Below are 5,906 nucleotides of genomic sequence, written 5' to 3'. Positions count from 1 at the left end.
GCTGCTGGACTCTTTCCACTGCAGCTTTGTAGCTGAGCAGGAATGAGACGTCTTCAGCTCTCAGCTCCTCCTCTGTGGCTCTGACTGTGTCTGAAAGACCTGCTATCTCTCTGCTCAGAGCCTCCATCTTCTCCTTCATCATCTGACTCTTCTGCTCCTCTTCCTCCCTCAGTGCAGCCATCCTGGCCTCCTCTTCCTCATCTAGAAACTGCTGAAGCTTCTTAAACTGCTCCTTAATCAGCCTCCCTGTGTATCGGGCCTGGACCTTAATGTGTTCTGCTGTTTGGTCAAACTTCACTTTAACTTGTTCACAAACCTTTAACTTCTCCTTTAAGGGCTCCAGAGTTTCCTGAAGTTCCTTCTTGTGTTGTCGTGCAGCTTCATCGATGGGTCTGAATCTGTGGTTGCTGTGCTTTTCTGAATCTCTGCAGACGACACACACTGGCTGCTGATGGTCCAGACAGAAGAGTTTGAGTTTCTCAGAGTGCAGACTGCAGAGAGCCTCTGAAGCTCTCTGATCTCTCTCCAACAAGAAGGCCTCACACAGGTTCTTCAACACCAGGTTACAATGTGGTTTATTCCTTGAAGATATTCTCTTACAAACTGGACACTCACGTGCTTGTTTCTGTCTCCACCAGCTACTCAGACAGTTTTTACAGAAGCTGTGGCTACATGACAAAAGAACGGGATCTCTGAAGACATCCTGACAGACCGGACAACAGAGTTCGTCCTCTAATCTGAAAGCCATTTTGTATCTGATGAAGCTGAAAACACAGCAAAAGAAAGTAAAAGTAGAAAGAAAGAACAGTTAGTCATGGCATCCCGCCCTCATAGTCTGCTAACTTTCACTTTGAGTCGTGTTTATTTAGTCAAACTCACCTTCAGTGTGTGGAGCGTCTGCAGGTTGAAGCAGCAGTGTTGTAGTTTTCCTCTTTTCTCTCCTGTAGCTGTACTCACTCAGAAGAAGTTGTTAATTTGGTCTGAAGGTGAATCTGATCATCTCTTCTCTTAGTCTGTGTGTCACTTTAGAGAGGAAAAAAACAATCTGTTTCCTGGTTTGTCTCAAGTGAGTCAGATGTGGGCGGAATTTTTTTCTACACCTACTTTGCTGAAAGTTTTCCTTTCACGTGTAACACAGGGGTGTGTTGTATTGATTCCTCACTGTAAATGTAGACTGACAGGCAACAGCCTGCTGCACACTAAGTACACTAGGCTACTTGAGTAAGTGTACACAATGTAAAAACAAAAACACCTCTACTCCTGTTGGAGATGTTTTGTCTTCTCTTATTTAACGTAGAGAAACAGAAATATATTCAGTTCTTAAATCACCAACATTACATAAAATCTGAACCCAAACGGAGATATGAAGTATGCAATTTCCGGTAAAGTTATCAACAATAAATATGCAACGTCCGGTTACACTTTCAAAATAAAACGCCAGTGTTTCGAAACATCGCCATTTCGAAAGGGTGCATTATTAAAGTCGTGAAACGTTGCAGTTTGGTTAGGTTCAGGCACAAAAAGTAGGCTACTTGATTGGGTTTAGGCAACAAAACTGCTTTGTTAAGATTAGAAAAAGATCATGGTTTGGGTTAAAATAACTATGTCACTTAACCCTTAAGAGTTCCTTTAAAAAACTCACACATTTGTCCTTAGGGACAAAAAATGGCTCCTTCCCAAAAACTGCTGTAAAAATATCATAAATTAAAATTTTTTAGTCAAACTCACCTTCAGTTACTGATACAAACACTGCACACACTAGCCTACACCACATCCCTTCGTTGAATGATGACCACACTTAAGCTCACCTCTTGGAATGTACGCAGAGTTGGTTCAAGAGAAAAGAGATTAAAAAATTTTAACCATCTAAATAATCTGCAAGCAGACATTGTCCTATTACAGGAGACTCATTTATCCAAGACAGTAGATAAACTATACTCACCACAGTTTCCTCACTCGAACTCAGCCTGCTATAACTCAAAACAAAGGGGTGTCACCATGGAATATGACAAAAACACACTTCAATCATAATACCACTACTATAGATCCAGAGGGTCGATTTATTATTGTTAATATTTCGATTCAAAATACTCCTTTGTGCATTGCTTATATCTATGGCCCAAATGTTGACGACCCCTCCTTTTATCATGCTTTCTTCCACTCACTCTCTGCTCACTCAGACACAGCTCTTATATTAGGAGGGGACTTCAACATGGTATGTAATCCAGCAGTTGACAGGCTCAGTACGGCAGCTGGTCACTGTATTTGGAAATCAACAGACACTCTTAAACAATACATGAGCAATTTTGGTCTCTGCGATGTTTGGCGTTTTCACCACCCCACTCAAAGAGAATATACCTTCTTTTCACCAGTCCACCACTCATATTCTCGCCTTGACTATTTTTTGGTTAGCAGCTCAATTATGACAGACATTTCCAACACTCAAATTCACCCTATCACTATCAGTGATCATACACCAGTTTCTATCACTCTTACTAAAACAAGGGTCACACGGCCAACTAGAAGTTGGAGATTTAATGCATCATTGCTTGAAGTCCTAGATTTTAGTAATTTCAAAAATGAATGGGCAAAATATACCGAAACTAATAACCTGCCAGGAACCTCGCCATGTCTTCTTTGGGAGGCAGCAAAAGCATTCATGAGAGGTTAAATAATCTCCTATTCATCATACAAAAACTAGAACAAAAAATAAAAACATTACACACTGCCCTTGCTGCCTCTCCACAGGAACACATGCTGAATGATCTGAGAAAATCAAAACTTGAATTAAATGAAATTATTAATAAAAAGACCCAATTTCAGTTGCAAAGACTACGCTTGGAGAACTTTGAACATGGCAATAAATCCAACAGATTCTAAGCCAGCCAATTGAAATTGAATAAAGAAAAAATAACTATTTCTTCCTTAAAGGACTCAGCTGGGAATCTGACTTATAACCCAGAAGAAATGAAAAATGCATTCAGAGATTATTATAAAAACTTATATACATCACAAATTGACCCATCTAGCTTTAACATCGATGCATTTCTGAACAATATAGATTTTCCAAGGTTAGATGATGAACAGATTAGGGCTCTGGATTCACCTGTTTCAATGGCTGAACTCCAGGAAGCTCTCTTACATATGCCGAATAATAAAGCCCCTGGGCCAGATGGTTTTCCCGCTGAACTCTATAAGGAATTCTGGGAAACACTTGCGCCCACATTCTATAGGATGGTTATGCAAATTAGGGGTACTTGCATGTTGCCTCCAACAATGAATTCTGCTAATATCAGCCTGCTCCTTAAACCAGACAAAGACCCCACACTCCCGTCCAGTTATCGCCCAATATCACTTATTAACGCAGATCTTAAAATCATCTGCAAAACCCTAGCAAGAAGGCTAGTGGTAGCTAGTGGCCTGGTATAATACACTCTGACCAAACAGGATTTATTAAGGGCAGGCACTCCACCAAACAATACACGCAGGCTACTTAATGTAATAGAATATGCCACTATTCATAACCTGTTGTTTCTTTAGATGCAGAGAAAGCATTTGACAGAGAAAATTGGAAATTTCTATTCGCTACTTTACATAAATTTGGATTTGGAAGCTCTTTCGTAAATTAAAATCTTATACAGTTCCCCAAGAGCTTCTGTCAGAACAAATTATCATTCTTCTCCATGCTTTAGTCTCCAGAGGGGTACCAGAAACTACACGCCTTTACTTAAATCACTAGAGGATGACCTTGTACGGTGGACATCATTACATGTATCACTCATGGGAAGAGTCTCCACCATAAAAATGATGGTCCTACCTAAAATCAATTACCTGTTTTCAATGTTACCCACCAAACCCTCTGCTGTCTGGTTTAAATCACTGGACTTAAACATCTCAAAATTTTTGTGGAAAAATAAACCCCCACGAATCAGTTTAAAAACTGCAAAAAGCAAAGATTGTGGTGGTTTAGAACTGCCAAATTTTCATCATTACTTCCTGTCCAATAGACTACAATATATCTCAAAATGGATCAATCAAAGCCCCCTGGACCACTCATGGATGGACATAGAACAAACATTTTATAAGGAAATTAAATTTTCCGATATGCCATTCATCAGTTCCAGAATCAAACGTCATACCTGCTTTAAAAGCATTAACATAAGCACTTTCCTGGCAACTTGGTGGGAATATGGAATTAGCCATAATGGGGGGGGGGGGCATGGCTCCCCTGGCGTGGGGGCCGGCTCTGGACCTAGGGGTCTGGGGACTCGGGCTTTTGCTCATTTCTGGGCGGGTGGTGTGTCCCTGGGCCTTGGGACCAGTTGTCTCCTCTCCTCGCCTGGGCCCTCTTCGGCAGGGGTGGGGCTCCCGCTGCGTCCCGCTGCCGGGGTGGGTTTTGGGTTGATCCGGTTGCAGTTTGGAGGGCTGTGATGGGATTGTAGAGCGATTGTCGATGCATCTTGATGTATTGTTTTTTGTTTGTTTTTTTTTCTCAGGGTCTCTGGATGGCTGCTGGGCGTTTAGTTTGCGCATTGGAGTCCTAATATTCCTAAAGTATAGTAGTATAGTCCTAAATATTTTCCATTACTACAGGATGATGTCGTCGATAACTCATGGGTGGATGACTATGGCAAAGAACTGGGGAAAAGAAATTTAACACTTCTCATTCCTGAAGAAAAATCAGAAGAGGACAAGAGCAGGCTCAAGCCGTTTAAGGATGCATGTTTTTTATTATTATTATTATTATTATTATATAATTTCAAATAGAAATCTTGTTAATATAATCAACATATATTGTAAAGATTTTCCTTTTAAAAAACGTCAAAATACTGTTCTAAAACAGGTAATCAGCTGTGTGTGTTCATTGGACTTTTGGACCATTATTCTAAAAGCGCATTTGTGAGGTCAGGGACAGATGTTGGATGAGAAGGCCTGGCTCGCAGTCTCTGCTCTAATTCATCCCAAAGGTGTTCTGTCGGGTTGGGGTCAGGACTGTGCAGACCAGTCAAGTTCTCCACACCAAACTCACTTATCCAACTTATGGACCTTGCTTTGTGCACTGGTGCGCAGTCATGTTGGAACAGGAAAGGACCATTCCCAAACTGTTTCCACAAAGTTGGGTGCATGAAATTGTCCAAAATGTTTTGGTATGCTGAAGCATTAACAGTTACTTTCACTGGAACTAAGGGGCCAAGCCAAACCCCTGAAAGACACCCCCACACCAATCTTTACACACTTGGCACAATGCAGTCAGGCCAGTACCATTCTCTTGGCAACCGCCAAACCCAGACTTATCCATCAGATTGCCTGACAGAGAAGCGTGATTCGTCACTCCAGAGAACACGTCTCCACCGCACTAGTGTTTAGTGGTGGCGTGCTTTTCACCATGTATCCGATGCTTTGCATTGCACTTGGTGATGTATGGCTTGGATGCAGCTGCTCGGCCATGGAAACCCATTCCATGAAGCTCTTTACGCACTCTTCTAGAGCTAATCTGAAGGCCACACGACGTTTGGAGGTCTGTAGCTCTTGACCCTGCAGAAAGTTGGCAGCTTCTGCAAATGCGCCAACCCCGCTCTGGGATTTCTACCAACCAACCCAATCTATAGTATTTGAACAAGATACTTACGACTACACGAGTCACACCTCTGGCATTTCGGTATTAAGTTTGGTACTTCGGTGTATTCGGCGTTTCCACATTTTTTACATATGTACTGTCCTGCTCGATCCACACAGTCACCGACCTTATGATATCCTGGGAAACGGTGGAGAAACAGAGAAAGGGAATGAGTTAACCTGTGATAATTCCACAATAATTCTTCAACACAAGGCCAATGCATGCAGTTCCTTGTTATAACTTACCAGCTGGACACATTGCATAACATGAATTACTGGTTTGTTCCGTC

Source organism: Micropterus dolomieu, linkage group LG18 (genome assembly GCF_021292245.1).
Source record: "Micropterus dolomieu isolate WLL.071019.BEF.003 ecotype Adirondacks linkage group LG18, ASM2129224v1, whole genome shotgun sequence".
Lineage (NCBI taxonomy): Eukaryota > Metazoa > Chordata > Actinopteri > Centrarchiformes > Centrarchidae > Micropterus > Micropterus dolomieu.
This window is presented reverse-complemented; position numbering follows the sequence as displayed.